Consider the following 24250-nt stretch of genomic DNA (forward strand, 5'->3'; position numbering starts at 1 on the left):
AGACCTGTCTTTTAGTCAGTTTAGCTCAAGATGCCTGACATGTTGGGTGCATGGAAGGTGCCCCAAAACTTTGGAAGGTGGCCAGCTGTTATATCCTTGGCAGGCTATAACTGTTATAGCTATGGCTGCTAGAACAGTGTTCAAAATGAACATCTGAATCTTACATTTCATGGACTATATTTCTGGCTTTTCTTGGTACTGCCTTGTTGTTAAAATGTACAGTCACAGGTGACACTTCAGATAATTTTTGTTGTGTCTTTGTGAAACTGAAAGTGCTAAGTGGAATGGCCTTTATGTACGAGCTGTTTTACATCCTGTGAACAGTCCAGTGAAATTTTTAGTGTTTTTTTAACTTTTAGATATTAAGACCTTTTAAATTAGAATTGAAGTGACGCGTTCAGCATGTTAATAGCACCATTTTATTGATGCTGATATGTCTCATTCAGAATTCTGCAGTTTGTTCTCACAGAGAATCTGATATTGTTATGATCTCTAACATGATTAATTATGGCATATAAGTGTTTCATCTTCTGAATTAGGTAATGAGAAAACTGTTGGATATTTTTTAATGCTGACGTGTGATTTGCTTCTGACTTTAATTAGAATTCTGAACTTAGAAGACAGTCCCTGCCTTCCTCTCATCACAAATAGGTTAGTACTAGGCTAACTGCCCTTGTGAGCCATTGAAAGCCTAGACAATTATCCCTTGTAAGACTCAATCCCTGCACATTGTGTTTGTAAGGCAAACACCTTAACCATTAGCCCACCCTCCCAACCCAAATAGTCTGTTATGGTAGTAATGTTGAATGTGGTGCAGGAGCTAGGGTTCTCATAATATTCAAATTACAGGCACATGTTTTTGTCTATGAATGCCTGTCTGGGGAGCTAGGAACCTGTTTTGGTAAACTTGTGAAGGGGAGAGAGAGTTTTGTTCAAGATTGCATGTGGTAGGTTCGTTTTTTGTAGGAGCAAGATGAGAGGTAGTTAGGGTTGGAGTATTGCAGAGATATTTAAGAAGTAGGATTTTAATAAGTTCTTCAGGCACTAGCTCTTGCTGTGACCCTCCCTCTTCTTCCTGTTATTCTTTGTGGCAGGTGAGGACATTGTCCTCTGAGCTGCTGGCTGCAATTATCCCGTTCCCTTTCCTAGGGCTGAACAAAAGAACTAAGAATAAGTGGACTTGCTAATGCTGCTCAAAGGATTTTAATATTAGTGAGTGGCTTAAAGTTACACTGCTAACTGGCTGATTTGTAGGTGAGCTGTGTAATTTGCCTACTGTGAGTGCATTTTGTTTCAGGTGAAATTTGGTACACATCTGCAGTTACAGCGTTAATGTTTTTTTTTTTTTTTTTTGCTGTTAATAGCAGTTTGTATTATTTGACCGTAGTCTAATAAATTTGATAGCTATGCAATTTTGTGTATTTTTGTGTATGTGTTGCTTTACTGGATTCTTTGACAAAGTGGAAGGGGGCTAAACATTCATATGCTTCAATTACACTGATGGCTCAACACTTTGAGTAGGAAAGTAAAATTGTCTAAAGACAAATACATTGTTAAATCTCATTTTCACATTTTATTCTGCTTCTTCAGTGCATACCTTTGTCACAAAGTTGTCCGGAAGTACTAAGGACTGTTTTGCAAGACTAGGATGCAGGTTCTAATGGTTTTAATTCTACATACATGTTTTATTCCATGCCTGACACCAATAGCTGCAGATTTATTTTCCTCTTACCTAGTTTAAAACAAACCTGACTGACCACTGTAAACAGAAAAAAGGTTATACTTGACAAACTTATCTTTTAACAAGGGGACTAATGCATTTGCTCTTTTAAAGATAGAAACAAATTAAGGTGATTCATGGCTGATAGAGTCTGGGACTGGCTGTTGTTTACAGTTAAGCAGAAAATAGCATGATTCATCAAGTATGCATGATAATGGAGCCTCTTTCTCTATATTATTTTGCTTAAAATTGAATGCACTGTCCAGATTTTTTCCTATTTCTTATAATTAATATATCCTGCAACATATTTTGATTTTATATCCGTATTCTTTTGGAACTGTTTAAGAGACAAGGAATAGCTTAAAGGATAGTCCTATTTTGACAATGTTACCCCAAGACTTAGCCAAAGTGCTTCAGGTTTCCTTTCAATGGTAGAAATAGGTGCTTTACTTTGATAGATAATAAGCAAGTGGCTAATGGCACACTGTCTTTATTACATTTCCATAGAAACCAGTAACTTAGTGGATTACAGCAGATAGCATCTATTATAAAAAGAGAGTATATAGTCATTGCTCTTAATTTTAGGATTAGTTGTGACAAGGCAGTTCCATTTAGAATAATCTCCCCTCTATTTCTGATATCCTTGTTCAGAACAGCTCATTTCAGTAATTGATTCTTGAGTTACCCTATTCCCTCCATCATGCATGTATATGCTGCAGTCCACGAAGGTGGTACGAGCTCCTGAAGGCAGACATGGTTAATCTCTTAATTTTATTCCTGCTTTCTGATTTCCATAACTAGGATTCAAATCAAATGTCTTTGGTCATTTGAGACACTCTTTTACATACAGACTTTTCTTCATTTTATTCCTGCTTTCAGATTTCCATAACTGGTATTGGAATCACATTTCTTCTTTGGCCATTTCAGACAATGTCTTTTGCATAAAGACTTTTGACTATGACTACAATTTTGCTTCATTGCCAACAGGCAATTTGAATCCTTTCTTTGTTTTAAATTATTTGTACTTTGGCTTACTTTGGGGAGTTTATTTAATTTTATACTTTAAATGTGAGACACTGGCCAGGATTCACTAATCCTCCGTGTAAGACTAATTAAGTCTTACATGGAAACTGCAGTCTAAGAGTATGATGTCAGTGCAAAATACATATTCATGAGGGCGCACTGACTCAACTCTAAGGCTAACACGAAGCGAGCACGAGTGCAGGGGGCGTGTCAGATGCCGAGCAGTCCAAATATCCACGTCCCTGCAAGTGCCTAAACTGCAAATGTCAACTGAAATGAGCGAGTCCGCCCAAATGTCTATATACCCAACACTACACTCCCCCACATTCTAAATCCCTGTACAAGTTTAAAATGTAAATCTTTCCTATATATTTTTTTATTATTCCAGATAAAGCTGCCCGTATTTGCGCGTGTATGCGCGGGTTTGCCCATTGCTTAGCTACAGTTAACAGTGTATACATCGAAGAGGATAATAAGCTACTTATATGCAAATTAAGCCAAATAGCAATAGCTTAGTGGTAGAGCCCTCGCACAAAGAGGAGGCATTCCTGGTTCGAGTCCTACCACTCCCCTTCCTATTTTCTCTAGGAAATGTCTGCATAAAAAGAATTCCTGACATTTACCTTTTAAATTTCAGTAAAATGCATTGACATAAGTAACTTATCTTAAGACATGTGAAGCACTGCTAAGCAAAGTTTACTAATATTAAGCACAGTTAAGTATAATTGCTCATAGATTAGCACTGTTTTAACTAGAGCAATAGTTTTGCATGAAGCTGCGCATTGCGCCAACTAGCGCAAACAAAACATGTTCGTGCGGAGCTGCGCACCGCCCTAACTAGCGCAACGTTGGGCAACGTTGGGCAGCGTAGAGCAACATTGGGCAAAGTTGAGCAAAGTTGGCTAAACACAGCCATACCTCCTAGCTTCTCTGACCAGTAGTAAAATGAAAAGCAATGACTGGCCTCGAACCTGGGATACTGTGCACCATCATCACAGTACTAAACCACTAAGCCATGACAGCTTTTAATATGGATGCATTTCCAACACACTCATATATATCAATGGAAGTTTACCCATTGTTAAGCAGGTTTGCTTTTAAATGAGATTTTTCAAAACCAGCCAATCACAAATAAGTGCAAGGAATTAGGCATATTTAAGCTCCATAGGTAGGAATAATTGCCATAACTGGTTGTAGCTCCCATCTGCAGACAGTATGGCTGGTGTTGGAGAGTGCTCTCATTTCCGAGCGCAACGGTGGGGCACTGAGGAGTCAAAAGTAATGGTTTGGCTCCTCGTCCATCATCATGATGCAAGACTCCTGCAGGGCCAGTTTCAGGGCACTGAGTACAAAGAAGAAGCCTGGAACTATCTAGCACATGATCTCACCAGTGCCTCAGGCATCCCTCAGACTGGTGAGCAGGTCAGACACCACTAATCAAACCTGAAGAGACGCAAGGAGGACCTACTGAACCAGTGGGTACAGGAGGCCTGTGAAATGGAAAATGCCCCACTACTGAGTATGTAGCCATGGAATGAAGTATGTAAGAATTGCTATTACAGTCTATGTTATGGATAGGTATGTCTCAATATCTCTTCATTTACTTCACAGCTGCAGGTGTCCGTGCTGTGAATCAGCAAGCCTATGCAGATAGGCTGCTAAGGCTGCACCACCAGGCAGGTTAGTAATTATTCTGCACGTGTTGTCATATAAAATAAGTGAGAAAGCCTGATAAAGAGTGTTGTAACCCATTAATAAAGGTATAATAAGTGTTGAATAACTTATCTGCATGCACTGTTATATAAAATAAGTGAGACAGCATGAAAAGGTGTTGTAACCCATTAATAAAGGTATAATATGTCTTGAATAAAAGACCTCTGCATGCACTGATATATCAAATAAATGAGAGAGCCACTAGAAAAGTGTATAATGTAATTAATAAAGGTATAATTCATGGAGTGTGTCCATGTCACTTTCTTCGATATGTTGTTGTACCCTCACATTATTGAAATGCGCAGTCAACCCACACATGGATAGGCCCATATAAAGTGGATGAAGGGAGTGCCAGTAGCGGTTAAGCATATATACAGTCATCAACTGCCGGTTCATGGCCAGCATGTACAGGTTAATCTGGCACATGAGTAGCTTGTTATTGTGTTCCCCAGAAATGTCAGTGTGCTGCTAGAAATGTAGGGGGCTATCAACATATACCTGATGATGTCACCTGAACACATCCAGATATGTAGATATATAAATATAAATGAAAAATACAAATATGTAGCAGTAACATCTGCATCCAGGACAGTTTGTATGTCAGATACATGTCAGGTACAGCAAGAACTAGCAAAACCCATTTCACAATTTAACGGACATTGCCTAGTATAATAATACATGTAGGGGATATATAACTGCAGTCAATAGGAATGTAGTGTAAACTATAAGTATATATAAGTTGTTAATGGAGGTATCTTTTTACACCCTACTGTATGTGCATAAACAATGCAATTCCACACCTCAATGGGTATGTCTAATCTCATAACATTTGTTGGGACACATGTCCTATTAGTTTATAAATATCTGCATTTACTTTGATGCATGTGCCCTGTTCACATACCACAATCCTGGTGGCCTGTTGCCACCAATCAATCCTGCATGCTGTTGGAATGTCCACTGTTGTTCTATATATGCATGTGTTATGTTTGCTGTTCAACTGTTGGAACTCTGATGTGTTGGGTTAATGGGAATACTACTGTATGCTGTTACAACTAAATTGGAATGCTATTGGCTATTACTAACCCATTTTGTCATTAAATCCTCCTAAAAATAGAACGTATGGAATGGTCGGTCCCATCGGACCCACCTGTCCCACCTCAGCTGGCGATGGCACGTGGCACCAGCAGGTCCAGTGCCCAGCCCGGGACCTCCTCCTCTGTTGGTCATGTGCCACCTTTGGGTGGAAGGCTGCCAGAGGAAGGCCACCTATCACCCTCCGAACGGTCCGGGCTGTGGTGCGTAGGGAGATCGTGCATTCAGTCGCTGATCCTCTATGCCAGCTTTAGGCAAGAGTGGCATGATTCATGGGTGAGCCTGCCCCTCCTAAGCAGCCCCAGCACAGCCACTCTCCGGGCTGTGAAGTTGCAGTTGTGACTGCCCATGGGTGGGGATCTCAGTTCCACTGTTGCTATCTGTGGGCTCATGGGCTTGCGATTTCCAAACACCCTTCCCGTCAATGGTGTTCACCCACCCCATGTGTCATATTCCGCCCCTGTATGCATCTTGTCTTGTCTGTTTACTTCCCCAACCTACCTCCCAAAATATACCTACTTCCCCTACCCCACATTCCACTCTCACCTGAAAAAAAAATGGGCAATCTGCTCCCACAAAAAAAATATGCCCTATACATAGCTGCCCATTTTGCACACGTCTGCTGGAAACAAACTGAAATTTAATTGGCAGTACAACATACGTCTTTGTCCTCATCACCCCCCTCTCTCTCAGGGGTAGAAGGTTTCAAATTTCCATCCAAATTACTAGTATATGCACAGCTGTTGCTGTTAAAGAAATGGGCAGCTATTGACTTTCCCTTCACCCATCCTGCACATCCTGAGCTGTTTTCCCTACTGCCTTTCCCCCTTTGTGCCCCTTTTTCACCACTTTCCTATCTCCCCATTTTCTTTTCTTTCAAAGAAATGAGCATGGGGGTTAGCGGGAGTAAGCACTTTTAAGCAGTAGTTAGTGGGTTTGCACGAGTGTGCGCCTGTGTGCGCTTAGCTAAGTATTGCTGAGCATCATGCAAACCTGTGCAAACCCGCTTACAACTGCTTAAAAGTGCCTTAGTCACCCTGCATGTGAGGGGCCTTGTTCTGCTCAGCAGCAAAATAAAACACCAATGTCAGTCTCGAACCCCAGACCTTGGACAAACTAGACTGCATGAAGTACCACGAAGCCACAGTAGATATGCTGCAGGTTGTTGCTGAAATATATATATCATGCATCAGAATGAGTGAATGTAAAGGTAAGATAGGAATGCCATAACACAAAACCTGTTCTGTGGAACTTTACCAGCAGTTGTTGTGGAATAGCATTACATGACTGTGATAACAGAACCAGCCATTTTAGCAGTAAATAATGTCACAGCAGCACTTTACAACCCCCACACAGTATCATAGCAGGACAATCCCCATCCAAACGTACAACATACCTGTGAAGGTCCAGCAAGGATGTAGGTAGGCATACTCGGTACTGGAATTGTCCAGTTTTCATGAGCATCCTGTGCTAATGTCAACAAAAAAAACCCACAAACTGTGCAGAAGTGAGTACATTAATATCCACAGTATAGCATTTCACAAACAGTTCATGTGCCAAATGAAAACATCTCAATAACTACGTATGTATGGCAGCTAATTGTATAAGTAGAAAAGAAACTACATACTCCCATGTATCTTGTGTTAGCATTTGTAGGGGTGAGTACAATTCTACACTGTCAACTGTGTACTGGAAGTGACAGCAGTCATGTTTGAGTACAACATTCAAATCACTGGCTACACCCCTAGCATCAGTTATAAGAAGTATACCAACCTTCTGACTTACACAACGGTGTCCACAGCTGTCCACCACTTCGGAAAGCTGAAAGGGCTACACCTACCTGACTTAGCAATTTATAGCATTGGGTTGCTATGACAGTGAGTACTGCAAGTACCACACAGCAGGCTGCATGCAATTGCCAAATGGTGGCCACCAATTGGTGCAGAGGCCATCACATGCACATATGCAGATACCCATAAAAGCAGGCTGTACTTGCTGTCCACACATGCAATCATTTCATTGCAGGTACGGAGGGAGAGAGAGAGCGAGAGAGAGAGAGAGAGAGAGAGAGAGAGAGAGAGAGACACGGACGCAGACAACAGCTGCAGAAAAAAATAATAAAGAAAAAATATATATATCGAAAGCAAAAGTAATATATTGAAAGAAAAAAAGAAAAAATAAATGAATATATTGAAAAAATATATATCGAAAAAATATATATTGAAAAAAAATATATTGAAAAATATATATATATTGAAAAAAATATATATATTAAAAAAAAAATATATATATATATATATATATATATATATATATATATTAAAAAATAAATATATTGAAAAATAAATAATATATTGAAACATAAATAATATATTGAAAAATAAATATATTGAAAAAATATATATTGAAAAAATATATTGGAAAAAATATATTGTAAAGAAATATTGTAAAACAAAATAATATATTGAAAAATAAATATATTGAAAAAATTATATTGAAGAAAAATAAATATATCTCAAAAAATAAATAAGATATAATAAATAAATATATTACAAAACACACGAAAATGACAAATACGAACACATACAAAGGAAAGGTATGTAACAGCTATGTATTTACTGGTATGTAGTAGATGTTTATGAAGAGTACTCTACATAGTTTGAATCATCCATATGTGGCAGCAGTATGTATCTATGCACAGATGCCCTGCATAACTACTGGAATGGAGAAATCAGTGTGTAGCAGTGTGCAGTGGGATATGACTGTGACATATGTAGTTCAGCATTAAATGTCAAACATCTGATCCATGTTATCTGTGTTCTGTTCAGTAGTGTGTACAATGTCTGTTTGGGGGAGTAGCGCATACAGTTATATAAACATGGATGTGACAGAGTAACAAATGCATGATAGTCATATTAATGTGTAGCTTAGCATTGGCAACAGTTGTACCAGGCTACTATGCTAATTTAGCATTTGCAGCTATATATACACCCTCTAATATTACTGTATGCTCACATGTGACACCTGTTCATGTTGCAGCAAGGCCCAACAGGTCAGCCATGAGGTACACGAACTTACAACAGAGTGGACCTTGTGTGTGTATGGCACACACATATGGAGAGACCTGTCTGTGTCAGATTTATTAGCATCTGTACATGTGCATAGAGCAAGGGACATACTGCAACTGTTTGTGAAGGGTGGACATATATATGTTGTGGAAGGTTGTTATGTGCATATTTCTATGTAGGTTGTAGTGTGTGGCAAACAAGACAGCATAAAGTGCTGGTATATGATATGTGGTGGTTAAACTCTGTGGGTATGATTCGTCATGTTTGCAGTGTTGCAGCCAGTGAGGCCTGCTAAAGCTACATGGGCTGAGATCACCTTCAATGCATTCCGTACAACACTGTGCAATATTATGACATAACTGTATACCTCACAACCTTCACATAATTGATATCCCCACCATGAAAGGTGGACTGTATATGTGCCTATATGTATATCTATATGTACACCAATGGATGTGTATATGTATATGTGTGTGTGTGTGTATATATATATATATATATATATATATATATATATATATATATATATATGGTTCTACCTGACATAGTCGAAACCACACAACACCGACAACGACATCACCGACACCACATAATCGACAGTCCATTAACACGAAACCTCACATACCCGACAACGAAATAACCGACGGTACACAAACACGAAACCCCATACACTGCACACACCACAATAACAACAATAAAAAACAAAACACATCCCCATTCCACAAACCACACACACAACACAAGCACACCAAAATCCTTACAAACCCACACTAAACCTTACCCTGACCCTAAGGTCCGTCACTATCGCACACGTACCTAACCCGCTCCCTAACCCTAACTCACTTAACCCACCCCTATCGGTCCCTAACCCTAACTCACTTAACCCACCCCTATCCCCACAGACCGTCAATATCCACACTTACCTGACTCGCACCCTAACGTCCGTCACTACCGCATACTCACACAGCCTTTTCCCATGTCGGCATCCTCGGCGTCAGTGTTGCCATCCGTCGTGTCGGTCTTCTGCATTGTCGATGTTCTGGCACTCACGATTCGCATCGGTCTTCTTCATTGTCAATCTTCTGGAGCTCCGGATTCCATTGTCGGTCTTCTGCGCTGTCGACTAAGTCAGGTAGAACCATATATATATATATATATATATATATATATATATATATAGAGAGAGAGAGAGAGAGAGGGAGAGAGACAGGGACATATTTACTGCAACAGATGCCTGGTGACAAAGCCATGGACTCAAGCTCAATGTTGACACTGCATTGGTATCCCTTCCTGCAAAAACTCTGTAGCCATTAACTACCACATAGGTGGCAGTCTACTAAACACTGAAGGTGTGATAACAGACCATGGGACACAGGTGGACAGTAGCCCTCCCTTCTGATAATCACAGTGTCACACTAGTCATGCCATCTGTCTATGTGGCACACGTCATCACAAAAGGTGCGTCATCCAGGGAAATATAGGTCAGTGTTCCCCTCTACTCATCACACATAAAGCCCATTATAGAGTACAATGCCCCATGTGGTATGTACCTCACAAGACATCTAAAGCAACTGGAAATGAAAAAGACATACCTCACAAAGAGTAATACCAGCCTCAAACAGATGCCCTATGCAGACCGTCTCACAAACCCACAGCTAGACTGTGTCGCATACCGCCTACCCAGAGGTGACCTCTGCCTAACATACTAAGCTATGTCAAACCCAGAGCTGTTGGACATGCTCCATGTAAACAGATCACAATCCCTACGAGCTACACGCTCTAGGGACCTAAACCTTGTGACCTCAATAAACAGCACATGCTGGAGGGATAGATTCCTATCTCAGAGACATCCCATACTCTGGAACAAACCACCTATCAATAGCAAACAAAGCTCCTAATTAGCAGTCATCATAAATAATCCTGATGATTGTATGGGAGATAGGAAATACACCCTGGGAATCACCTCTGTGGCTCTGCTTGTCAGGGCCACATGAAACGTAATTACCCGTGTGTCAAAGGCCAGGGTAGCATATGACTAGACCTCTATAGGCCCTAGGGCAAATAGCCTATTACCTACCTATGAAGCGATACACACCCACATGTACTTGTTGCAATAATTGCTATGTGAGGTTGACAGAGTGTGATGGTGAATGTGTTGGTGAATGTGTCAGAGTTCTGTATATGTGTGATAGCTTAGTGGGAAACTGTTTCTGTCATGGTATTATGTATCCTAGCTGTGATCCCAGCAAAAGATGTGCATGCAATTGCTAGGTGGAAAAAGCAGTATGTCATATGTTCTGTCGTAGTCCCTTGGTGTCGACTGGGGCGTCCTATTGTAGGCTAAAGCAGTACATGTATGCTTATTGAGTGTTACAGCTGGTGAATACAACTCCTGTATGAACTGTAGTACTACCTGAAGCTGCATGCCTAAACAGCACAGTATGGTGTATGTCCACATTTCTTGGAACCACCGTTTTGTGTGTTCCCTGTAGTCCTCCCAGATTACATACCTCAGGCATAGGTTTTCGTAACTACTGACACACAGTACTGTATGGTACACAGGTAAAGGTCATCTGGGTTGCCATACCTTTGTGTCTGGTATGTATGTCTGATATGTGTGTGTGGGTATGCCTGTACCATGGCCTTGGTCATGTGTGTTACAGGATATAGGTGCGTATCTAGCAATATGTATAGTGTAGTACAGCAGTATTCCACCTATATTAATGAATGTGCACATTTGTTAGGCAGGGGTTTGCCATCAACGACTAGTGTGGTATGCTGGTAATACTGTAACTGGACTTTACAATCATGCCAATGGATTACATATTTCTTGATGTGTTAGCTTGATATATACCTCCTTTTGCTAGGTGGTGCACTGTGTCGCATACAGTGTGCCATGTACTGTTTATAGTCTTACATACTGGTTTATCTTTGTTGCCGTGCAAAACATGGTTTGATATATAGAGCGTGCCAGGCACTGTCAGGCAGTTATGGGCTGAGCACTGATATGTGGTATTATAGGTTCATAGGTAGATACTAGGCTATCTGCCCTAGGGCATTTATAAGCCTAGCCAGAGTGTATTTGGCTTCCACCTCCCTATTAGATTATCCTACTGTGCCTCCATAAAGTAGGTCACAGAAGGTACCCTTTTAAGATTAGTTTACTGTGCCTCTGTCTAGCAGGGACACAGAAGAGATCCCAGGGGTGAATTTGCAATTTCCCATCCACGCTTCCAGATTTCGCTTGAAGTGGGTCAGCGAGGGGCTATGTCTAACATGAATTGGGATTCTATTCCAGAGTGAGGGGAGCCTCTGGGAAATGAATCTGTCCCTCCAGCATTTCCCATTTATTTTTGTGCTGAGGTTTAAGTCCCTGGAGCATGTAGCTCTAAGGGACTTTGATTTTTTGAGGTGGAGCATGTCCATTAATTCTGGGTTTGACATGGCTTTGTACGTCAGGCATAGATCGCCTCTGAGTAGGCGGTAAGCAACTGAGTAGAGCTGGAGTTTCTTTAGTCGAGCTGCATAGGACATCTGTTTGTAGCCCATGATCCTCTTGGTGAGGTAATGTTGGGGTCTCTCAAGTTGCTGCAGGTGTCAGGTAAGGTACATCGCAAAAGGGGCATTGTATTCAATTATGGGCCTGATGAGTGACGAGTAGAGGGGCACAATGACCTCTCTTGATCTAGATGCGAACCCTTTCGTGATAAGGTTGGCTATATAGAAGATCTTTCTAACCACTTTGGCAACGTGATTATCAAAGGAGAGATTAATATCTATGTTGGTCCCCAAATCTCTAATTACTTCTTCCGTACTTAATGGATTACCACCTATGTGGCAATTTGTGGGCACCTTGTTTTTCCCAAAGGGGATGACTATGCACTTTTTAGCATTTAGCTTGAGGCCGTGGCTCTGGCACCAAGCATCCGTCTCTGTGAGACCCTTTTGGAGGATGCTTGTGTCAGCTGGAGATTCTATTATGGCCCCCAGTTTGAAGTCATCTGTGAACTTTGTCAGCCATAATCCCCCCGTGTTAGCCTGAACCTCAGAGAAGTATATACCAAACAAGAGAGGTCCCAGAACTAAGCCCTGTGGGACACCTCTTGTAACTGGTTTGGATTCGGACATGGCACCTGCAATTCTGACCATGTGGGTTCTATCTCTGAGCCAGTTTGCAACCCATCTTGTGATACAGGGGTTGATATTTAAGCTGGTAAGCTTATTTATGATGCCCGAGTGGGGTATTGTGTCGAAGGCTTTTGCGAGGTCTAGGTAGGCTGTGTGGACTACCTTGCCCTCATCTATCGCTTTGGTAACTGTTTCAAAGAAATCAACTAGGTTTAAGAGGCAATATCTGCCCTTAACAAAGCCAAATTGGGTAGGGTCCAGTGTTTGGAGGCTCCCAATGTCTTTGTTTATGAGTTCCATGATAATACGCTCCATAGCTTTACAGACCAGACTAGTCAGGCTTATGGGGTGATAGTTCCAGGGGTCCGTTGTGGCACCACCTTTGTGGAGTGGGACCACTGTAGCTGTACGCCATTCTTTGGGTACATATCCTGTATTATGGCTAAGTTTGAATAGTGACTTAATGTGAGGGTTCAGTTCTTCTTGGAGCTTGTGTAAGACACAGCCTGGGACACTGTCCGCTCCCATAGATGCTTTGTTTTTTGCTTTGGAGAGGGCAGCTTTCACCTGTGCATCTGTGATGTCAGGGAGGTTACATTCAGTTGGGATAAGCATTTGCTACTTTGGGGGGGGGGGGAAGAAGTTTGCGCTGAATCTGTCTGCCAGGATTTTGGCTATGTCTGTAGGTTTGGTATATTTTGTACCATTATGCAACAATTCAGAGCATATCTGGGAGTTTCCACCCATATTCCTGACATAACTAAAGAAGGCCTTGTGGTTATCTTTAGTGTCTAGGACAATTTTTCTTTAGAAACTGGCCTTTGATGATTTTATGAGGGATCGAAGTTTCTCGCTAATACTGATCAGAGATGCCTTCCCTTTTTGGGATTTTGCTCTGTCATGTAGTAGCTTCCTCCTTCTGTTGTATAGCTTATTTATGGCCGGGGTCCACCAGACTGGTCTCCTGTTTTTGGAGGAGTGAGTCTTGGTTTTATTTGGGATAGCACGATCCATGCATTCCTGCAGGTGCTCATAGAATGCATTTGTAAAGGATTCTGCGGATTGGGCTGTATTATCCTCTGGCCCGGGGGCTTTGAAGGATTCCACCTCAGTCTTGAGAAGTGCAAAGTTGGCTTTTGAGAAATTCTTTACAGTGATTTCCTTGGCTGGGGGTGGGGACGGGATATGGATGTCCAGGGAGATTTGTTTATGGTCTGATCTTACCAATGAGGGGTTTACCTCTGCTGTGGAACATAGAGTCCCCATGTTGGTGATGACCAGGTCCAATATGTTGTTCCCTCTTGTGGGAGCGGTGACCAGTTGTTCCATCACGTTAGAGTTTATAAATTTTTGGAACCGTTGGGCACGGGTGTTTGGGCTTGAGTAGTTTTCCCAGTCCTTGTTTGGGTAGTTGAAGTCACCCAATAACATAGTGTTTGGAGAGACCTTCATATTCTCCAGTGTTCTCAGGAATGCCAAGTGGGGTTCCTGTAATAGGGAGGGTGTTCTGTAGCAGGCTACAAACTGAAAGGCAGTTTTGTCCGCTGTTAGTTGCACATGGATGGTTTCCGATGCTTCGTGCAGAGCACAAACTAACTTGGAGGTGTAGGTATCTTTGATCAATATAGATACTCCCCCTCCTTTTGTGCTTTGGTCCGCGTATTGGGGCCGAAACGCATGGTATGAGTTATAACCCGGTAGTGCTGGGGTGCTCTCAGGAGCCTTGAACTAGATTTCTCTTACTGCACAGACATTGATTTTATCCATACTGAGGAGAGCCTAGAGTGCATTTGAAAGTGTGTATCCTCTGACAGCCAATAGGTTGCTATATATGGCAGTTAACTGATATCTGTACTTTAGAATGTTAGGTGTGCCACATGACTTGCTCACACATATTGTTTCATTGTCTTCCAGGGTCATGTCCCACCATCGCAACCCCACCTATAGCCTGGCAGAGGAGGAACAGATAATAAACCTGGTGCAGCACTATGCCCTGCTGTTCTCCAGAACCAGCCAGGACCAGCATGAGTGGACTGCACTGTGGCAAGATCTTGTCCGTAGGGTAAATGACATAGGCATGCATAACCGGACATATGAGCAGGTACGCCATCACTGCAGCATGGGTCTGATATCAATAGACAACAGCTTGCCACAGGTGGTGGGGTAGCCATCCATCCCCATCAGCAGAGTGGAGGAGCTGCTCCTGAACCAGGTGGCTCCTGGCCAACAACAACAACAAGTAACATGTATCATCACGGAGGCCGGAAGCCGGAGCCACGCAGCAAGTTGACACGGAGCATGCAGGTAACATGGCATAGCTGTAGACTACCGTTACCTCTATTGGTAGAGCATGCTTATGTGAGATGTGTACTGCATAGTTAGAAGACGTGGTGCCTAGTGTTATGCAATACTAATAATTAGGAATATAATCTATAGGCCTGTGACTGTCAACCGTTGTACCACTGTAACATTGCAAACACACAGTAGCAATGCCACAGTTGTTGCCACTGACAAACTGACTCATATCCTTGTAGGTCCCTCTGGTGTGACAGCAAGGCAGCAGACCCATGCTGGTGAGTGTGTTCTACATTTAAAATTGCTAATTATACGTGCATGTCATAGATGAGGTGTAGGCCATGTACACGTATCACACCTATGCATAATGCATGCTGAGCTGCCTAAACACATACAATACACAGATCATCCCACACAATTGTGGCACCACTGTAGTGGACATTAGATAGGCAGAGTCGATACACATGCACACAACATACACAACTTTGTCATACACAGTACACGTTCACATGCTACACATGGCGTATTCAGACACCCACTGTAAGGTCACTCTCCAGTATCCCAAATGTCATCCACACAGCACACAATATACCTGAGGGGTAGATGCCTCTCATGTGGCTGTGCGACACTCTTCAACACAACACATTCATGTTAGGCAATGCCCCCTATTGGGCACCATACAAACCCATGTAACAACTGGCTGTGAAATGGTGAATGTAGCCATGGTACTGCAGTTCTGGTACAGCATGGTATTTGCCAGTCTGGCATACATTAGTAGCCTTGAGTGACCACATGATGTTGCAAGATGATGGCTCATGGTACTAGACCTCATCCAGTTACAGTGACCACAGTACCACACATAGCATTAACTGATATGCACCTCAATGTTGTGCATGTGCAAACATATGCACCGATACAAAATATACATAGCAATCACCATTTGCACAAAGTGACACATATATGTCTTGTAATGCTATTGAGTGTATAGGTCACCTGACACACACTGTGTATGTGTGATGTTTAATGTTGCAGTTGTGTTGTAGCATGCCATGTCATGGCTGGCACTGGCATGTCCACAATATGTCCTACACTCACCATAACCACTGTATAATGGCTATGTTGAGCAATGGTATTCCATCAGGTATACATGCACCACTCATCCTGTGTGTATACATAACATGCATGTGCTAAACCTGTATCCACAATTATCTGCTAAAGACACAGATGCTCTAATCAGAAATTGATATGTATGTGACACACAGATACACATCCAGCCATGGTATGTTTACCTGTGGGTGATGGTGCACAGGACATAGCAGAGCTTTTAATGCTTGCACAGCAATGTTGTGTCCATGTACACATTGCATTCCAGGGTGAGGCCAATCACTGAACAACAACACACATGCATCAAAGCCATGTATACTGTTATTAGCAAGGGCTGTCTACACCCACACTGCATGCTGTTGAGTAACACACATCTTGCATCCTGACACTTGTGATATAACTGTTTGCCTTGTGATACTGTACCCACCACCACCCGCTATTGAGTATGTTCTGGATTGCTGGTGGTGTGTGTGTGTGTGTGTGTGTGTGTGTGTGTGTGTGTGTGTGTGTGTGTGTGTGTGTGTGTGTGTGTGTGTGTGTGACTGTCTTAGTGAGGAGTGCATTTGTGTGCATGTGTGCATGTGTACCGACATCATGTACAGGTCGTAAAGTGTGTTTCCTGTATTCCTCTCACAGGTGCTGACTTTGGGCTGGTTCACTGCAGCGGGGAAACTAATGTCACTGAGCAAAATAGTAATGATGATGATAGGTGTGTTGAGGCACAGGCATGTTTGCCAGGGTCTGTTGTTGGGCCACATATCGACAGTACACAAGTGTCTACCCCATCCATGCACACAGTCATACTGTCAATACATCCATCACCAATGCCCTTAGCTGAGGGACAGTGTACAGTCAGCATTTGCCAGGACAGTGTGGTATCCATGGCACATGCATCCCGACACAGCAGCCATACCCAGATGTCTGGAAGGGTACCACATAGGCAGATGTGCAGGGGTTCTCATCTGAGCACTGCTGCTCATCATGCTACTGGCAGACGTGCCACAGGTCTTACAATGACTTGCATGTTCCAGGCTGTCATGGAGGCACAGGCATGTATGGGATGGTACACCAGACAGGGACTAAGGGCACAGAGGGCACATACCACCGTAATTGACAGTATCCATGACCTAGCAGATGCCATCTGTAATTACACTGAGGTCACTGATAGACATTGGGGAGAGACTTTAGATGTCCTCCGCAATGTCATGTCCATGTGTCAGGACAGTGCGGGATGGTTGAGTCATCGACGTGGACGTATGCCAGCAACATCAGCAGCTGGCAGTCACTGCAGACATCATTCACGTCACAGCCGCTCCCGTAGTGCCAGTACCAGCACCAGCAATGTTGGGGGTGGGCTGTCTATAGAACGTCCTAGAAGACCACGTGCCCATGGCTCTGGACAGTCCCAGCAGGGGCCTGGGTCCAGTGTACATCCATCTACCTCTGGGGCTAATACCCACTCTGGCTTAGTACCTGATAGTGTCAGTAGCACCCCTGCCAGGCACAGGTACCGTATCCGTGGCCAGAGACAGTGATCTGTAAAGCCTGACAGGTACAGTTTGAGGCTGCCCCACAAATACTCGTATATGGCAGCCACATGGTGGAACTGTGTGCATGCAGACACACACACACACATGAACCAGACACCTAGGGCTAACACATACCCGCACACATTACATTAACATTGGCCCATAGCAGTACTCTTGCCCCTCACCCACACACACAAACACACACACACACACACACACACACACACACACACACACACACACACACACACACACACACACACACACACACACACACACACACACACACACACACACAAACATGTCGATTGGATGGCTCACTGTAGGCCTCTGGCAAACCAACACACCCTGTGCATATGATGAAACCTGTGCCACCTCCTGTCATCTGTAACATCGATGCAGGAACAGGCTACCATGGTGCTGATGCACAGGGTGACTTTATAGCAGTATAGTAATGTTACCATGTTGTCAACAGTAGAGTGTAATGATATGCTTGAAGGTGTAGCTGAGCAGGCATGATGCATTAAAGGTATGATTGTCATTGTAGTATTGTTTACACCAGTGTTAGTTAAAATAGTGTATTGTCCACCCACGTGCCACTTGGCTGATGTGTGTAGTATTGGCAGCATTTGTTATTGAGTGGACAGTATGTGTGGGATGTGTGTAGCACAGATTTGCAGGTGTACATCTGTGAACATGGTGGAGGTACACTGTCTGCATGTACATGCATAGTGGACACATGGGCAGGGTGACATGCCCTGTATTACACAGTAACACTCCATAGTTTCTTTTGGTGGCCAGTATGCATTGTACTACACACATTTCGGAACCTGACTGCACATGTGTGTATGACATGGTTTGACACTGTGCTGTGGGTGATACTGTTACTATCTGTCATTGTTCTGCATCCTGGTAGTGTTAAATAAAATTAAGAATTCAATGCACAGGAGGTTCAGATTCAAAAGTTTACTAGTGTACACCAGGAGGCAAAAAACGTACAAGTACAGAATTTTGTCTGACATGAAACAAGAAGCACACAATTTTATATAGGTTTAACATTTAAGCTTTGCCCACCTCACTGACGTGATATGTCACAGGGCATCTACATCACTTTAGCTTACAATTCTCTATTCATTAAATCTGCTGATCCTGTATATTAAAAAAAAAAAAATTTCCTCTAGATACAATACGGCCTTGCTATCCAGCTGGTCAGTCATAATGTCTTTCTGTAAAGTTACTTGTTCAAGGTTTCTTATCAGTTCGAATACAATAGCAGCTTCAGTCTTTTAATGCATGCCTTTGTTCTCTGTTACACTTTCTCACACAGCTGCGTGCTATCTTAGTAACACATATACAAGGCCAAATCATTCCAACAGGAAAGAGCAGAAGATTTCATTATTTCGCACATTTAATTTCCTGACCCAGCAGATAATCACTTGTGAAAAGCATAAACATTAAAACTTGCTAAGCTAGCATTCTGCCAGGGTCAGAGATCAGCTTTGCTTCAAGCCACACTGCAGTTTCAAAACTACTTACATTTACACATGAATCAATTTGTACTGCTATATGATTAATAGAATAAAATGCATTATATACTACTTTGCTTTTAAACTAGCATTTCTCATATAATTAAATACACATTTTTCTAACATTTCCCCCCCATTAATACTTTTTATTCTATTTTGAAGTATGCATAGTGTCATTTCATCTCCTAGCCTTTTCCACTCAGGGTTTTCAGCTAGGTGAGTCATTCAATCTATACGTCAGAAAAAGCGTCATCTGAGATCAGTCTTTTAATTTCAATATCCTGGTAAAAAGTTTCAGTAACAGATACATCAATAAAATCTTTGCTTAGTCTTTTCATGCAGGGAATCCCACAGCAAACACATGCTCCTATTAGGAGTATACCCACACAAATGGCAATCAGAATATTCATTAGGATGGAACCCCACCCCCCAAATAGATTCTGGAAAAAGTCCGTCAGTGGGTTTGGGCCTGGTTCAGTCATGGCTGATACTTGCTGAATTACCTCTAGGTGGTTATCTCATGACGATTGTCAGGAATATAAGCACAGCATTCTTCTTTGATAAGCGCACACGTACCACCTCTCGCCGCTAGGGTGAAGTCAAGAGCCATTCGATTTTGTAGCACAACAGTTCTCATTGCATTCAGTTCATCAGTCACCAATTCTAGGGCGGAAAAAGTTGCATTACTCATTACTTTGAGAAGTTTTGACAACTTCCTCAGCTCCCAGATCGATTTGACTGCTCCATAGGCTGGGAATATTCCTGCCCAGGATATAATACTGTCACTCAAGTCCATATGAGTCAATTCGCTTTTGTCTTTTACTGAATTATGGTCTTTCCAACCAGCTTCAATCTTTCCAACTGGATTCACAGGTTTCTTAACTGGACCTTCGGGTTTTTGGGCTATTTCTCTTATGTTTCGAATCTTACCCAAAGGTAATTCTGCAGTATGTCTTATTGCCAGAACCAAGTAGCCCAAAAAACAACTGCCGGACCAATTCTCAGGTAACCATTTATATGCCTTTTTCCCACAAATAAAATAACAGTTTTCTACTTTAGTACTAATACGCATCAGCCCTGCATGAAACATTTTTTGATCTATAACTGACAATTGTTTAAACAGAACTGGATTTTTTTGAATGTCACTCATAGTTGCTTTCAATGAGTTCACTTGCGAGTCATAATTAGTATTGCAAAAAGTATTGCCATTACTATTCTTAGTATAACATCGGTAAGATATGGTTATATTACAATTGCTCCAGCCCACCTGGAGAGTGTCATTTTTGAAAAAACATACAATTCCTTTTTGTGTGACAGGTACAAATAAAGCTATTTTGTCCTGTGATCTCACAGTTCCTGTGTTGAAAAGTAAATTCTCCCAAGTCTCATTTATCCCCAAAGGGACAGCGGACATTATCAGTCCTCCATATGCTGTCAGTATAGCTGTTCAAACCCAGGAATTTGAAATGTTCATAGTCTCTGCATATACACGTTTCATGGCTAGGTATGTGTTAAAATTTGGATGCCAGTCTATAGATGTTTCATCACGCCTTCTCACTTTCACTTGTGTGGTTGTGTGTAGGATAAACCACAGCAAGAGGAAAATTGTCACAATTACAGTTAATAAATGTACATTCAACAAAATGATTATGCAACATCTCTGGGGTTGATCTAAACTTCTATTTGCTTTGTATTTGGCCATCTTGGTCTGGTTGTATATCAGTCACAAAGTTTTTATCAAGTTGAAAGTTCTTTACCGGTTTACAATGCGTCAAATGAACCCAGGATGTCCTCTCGGCCACTCTAACTGCAGTAGGCGTTGCCAACAGAACCTGGTACGGTCCCTCCCACTTTGGACTCGCCCAATTCTTCCTTTTCGTCACTTTCAGCCAGATCCACGACCCTGGGGCCAAGTCTGCTTCCACCGGTCTGGTCTGTTCCTTATCTGAAAAAGAGTTAAACTGCAAAACAGATTTATTTGTTAACAGTTTCCTCATATAACTAGCTAATGAACTGTCAGCCTCTTGCTCTGCAGGCATGAGAGCTTTCTACTGATGCACATAATATGCTCTCCCAAAAACCATTTCAAAGGGAGTCAAACCCTTTACATTTGGAACCGTTCTCATACTCAGCAGTGCTAAAGGCAGACAGTATATCCAGTTCTTTTGGGTTTCCTCAACTAGTTTCCTTAACTTATTTTTCAGGGTACCATTGTACCTTTCCACCAGTCCTGCTGACTGTGGGTGGTAAGCACAATGGTTCTTTAAGGAGATACCAAAAAATCTCCCAAGCTGGTGAATCGTCTGATTTACAAAATGTGTGCCATTGTCACTATAAATCCTTTCCGGAATGCCAAATCTAGGGATTACTTCTTTTATCAGGGCTTTTGCCACTGTTGCTGCATCCGGGTTTTTGGTTGGAAAAGCTTCTTCCCATTTAGAAAACATGTCTACAATAACTAAACAAAACTTTTTCCCTTCACATTTATTCAATTCTATGAAATCCATACAAATAGTATGGAACGGGTATGGTGGTATAGGAAAACTTCCTTGCTTGATTTTAAATGCTCCTTGTGCATGATGCTTGTTACAAGTATGACAAGCTGCACAAATTTTTTTTGTGTAATTTGTGTATCCATATGTTTGGAATATTCAATTTACTAACTGTACCATCCCCCCTGTTGAGACATGGCACTGCCCATGGCTCAACAAAGCTGCATATCTAAATAAATTAGACGGCAATATCGGTTTTCTTTCTTTGGAAATGTACAGTTCATTCTCAAGAATTGCACCTCGTTTTACCCATTTTTGTTTCTCTGCTTTTGTTGTAAGCATCTGCATTGCTTTTAACATGTCTAAATCTAAAATCTCAGAGGGTTGTAATTCCTCATTTAGAAGTAAAGTTTCTGAGTCTGAGGCTGCTTGCTTTGCAGCTGCATCAGCTCGTGCATTGCCTTTCGAAATCTTATCCTGCTGTTTTGTATGAGCTACACATTTACAAATAGCTACTTTGGTAGGTAACTGAATAGATTCTAATAACTCCAAAATAAATTGCGCATGATTAATAGGTTTTCCACTAGATGTTATCATTCCTCTATTTTTCCATTGTTGTGCAAATGCATGCACTGTAGAAAAAGCATACTGACTATCAGTATATATGTTCACACTCTTGTTTTTTGCTAAAGTACATGCTCTCATCAAAGCTATCAACTCTGCTGCTTGTGCAGATAAGTTGTGTGGTAAGGATTGAGCTTCTAAAATTTCAGTGTCTGTAACTACTGCATACCCCACCAGATTCTTCCCTGTAGGACCCCTTCTGCATGAGCCATCCACGTAATATGTCACCTCAGCATTATCCAAGGGCATATCTGTAAGATCTTGTCTAGGTAAAGCTAACTGTTCAATTTCCTGCAGGCAGCTGTGTGGTGTGCCCTCCACAGGAGTTGGAAGTAATGTTGATGGATTCAATGTCGTACATCGTTCAATTGTCATATGAGGTTGGCTCAGCAGTATTGTCATACATGAAAGATGTCTAGCAGGGGAAAGGTATGCCACTTTCTCTTGCAGTAAAATTACTGCAACTGCATGAGGCACTCTCAATGTGAGAGGGTGGAATACCACCACTGAGGCTGAAGCCTGTACTGCCATTGTAGCTGCAACTACTGCTTGTACACAGTGAGGCAAAGATCTCGCCACTGGGTCTAACGGTGATGAATAGTAGGCTATGGGGCGCTGCTTGTCCCCATGTTGTTGCGTCAATACTGACGTCATATATCCTTGCTTACAATCCACGGTCTGAAAAAAACGTTTATGATAATTCGGAAGTCCTAAAACTAATGAAGAAGCTATCAACTGCTTCAACCTGCAGAAACACCTGCAGAAAGCCGTTTCTGCTTCGGTTGTCCATTGTAAGATATCTTGTGCTGCCATTGGTGTCCTATATATCAAGTCAGTCAGTGGAGCAGATTCCAAAGCATAATTTGGTATCCAGCTCTGACAAAAATTAATTGTACCTAAGAAAGACATCATTTCTTTCTTGGTTGTTGGTTTAGGTGCTTGCAAAATTGCTGTTTTTCTTTCCTCATCTAGTATTCTACCTTCATTGGATATTACATATCCTAGGTATCTAACTTGTTTTTTCCAAAGTTGTAACTTACTTTTGTTTACTTTGTGTCCTTGTGTTGCTAAAAATTTCAATAATGCTACAGTATCATCCCTGCACTGTTGCTGGGTGGGGGTTGCTAGCAAGATGTCATCTACGTAAAGTAGAATTTGACTACCTCCCAGTGGGGTAAACCCTGCCAGGTTACTAGCCATTTCTTGTGCAAATATTGTTGGGCTCTCACAATATCCTTGTGGTAGTCGAGTATACATATACCTTTTACCCTGAAATGTAAATGCAAACCAATATTGACTATCAGGATGTATAGGTATTGAAAAGAAAGCATTGCTAATATCTACCACAGAGAAATACTTCTGTTGTGGTTCTAAATCGTTTAACAAGGTATGTGGGTCTGGCACCGTAGGTGCTCTAGGTATTACTGCATTATTTACAGCTTGTAAATCTTGTACCATCCGCCATTCCTCATTTGCTTTTTTAACAGGAAATAGGGGTGTATTACATGGTGAATCAGGAGATTCTACCAGTACTCCTTCTTTGAGTAATGCTGCTATTATAGGCTTAATTCCTATTTCTGCATCCTTTCTCAAAGGGTATTGTCTTTTCTGTGGTCTAAAAGTTAACTTTGGGGTAATTGTAACTGGTCCTGCTGTTCGATTAAGTGCTACATCTGACTTGCCTGTTGACCAAAGAGTTGTTGGAATTTTACATAAGGCCTTTTCTTCTTCTTCTAATAAAAATGCTAATCAGCTGTCCTCGCTAGATTGCAAGTGTACAGCTGGATGTGTCTGTGTCAACCAATTCAGTTTTTGTTTTTGTATCCCTTGTTCTGATAGTTCTAAATCAGTTTGTTTCTCCCATCTGGTTACTTTTTCTCCTAAATCTGCCCATTTGACATTTTTGTTCTTTGTCAAGCTGACATGTGGCAACCGA

The sequence above is a fragment of the Protopterus annectens genome, chromosome 4.part0 (genome assembly GCF_019279795.1).
Source record: "Protopterus annectens isolate FY-2018-M chromosome 4.part0, PAN1.0, whole genome shotgun sequence".
In the NCBI taxonomy this organism is placed as follows: domain Eukaryota; kingdom Metazoa; phylum Chordata; order Ceratodontiformes; family Protopteridae; genus Protopterus; species Protopterus annectens.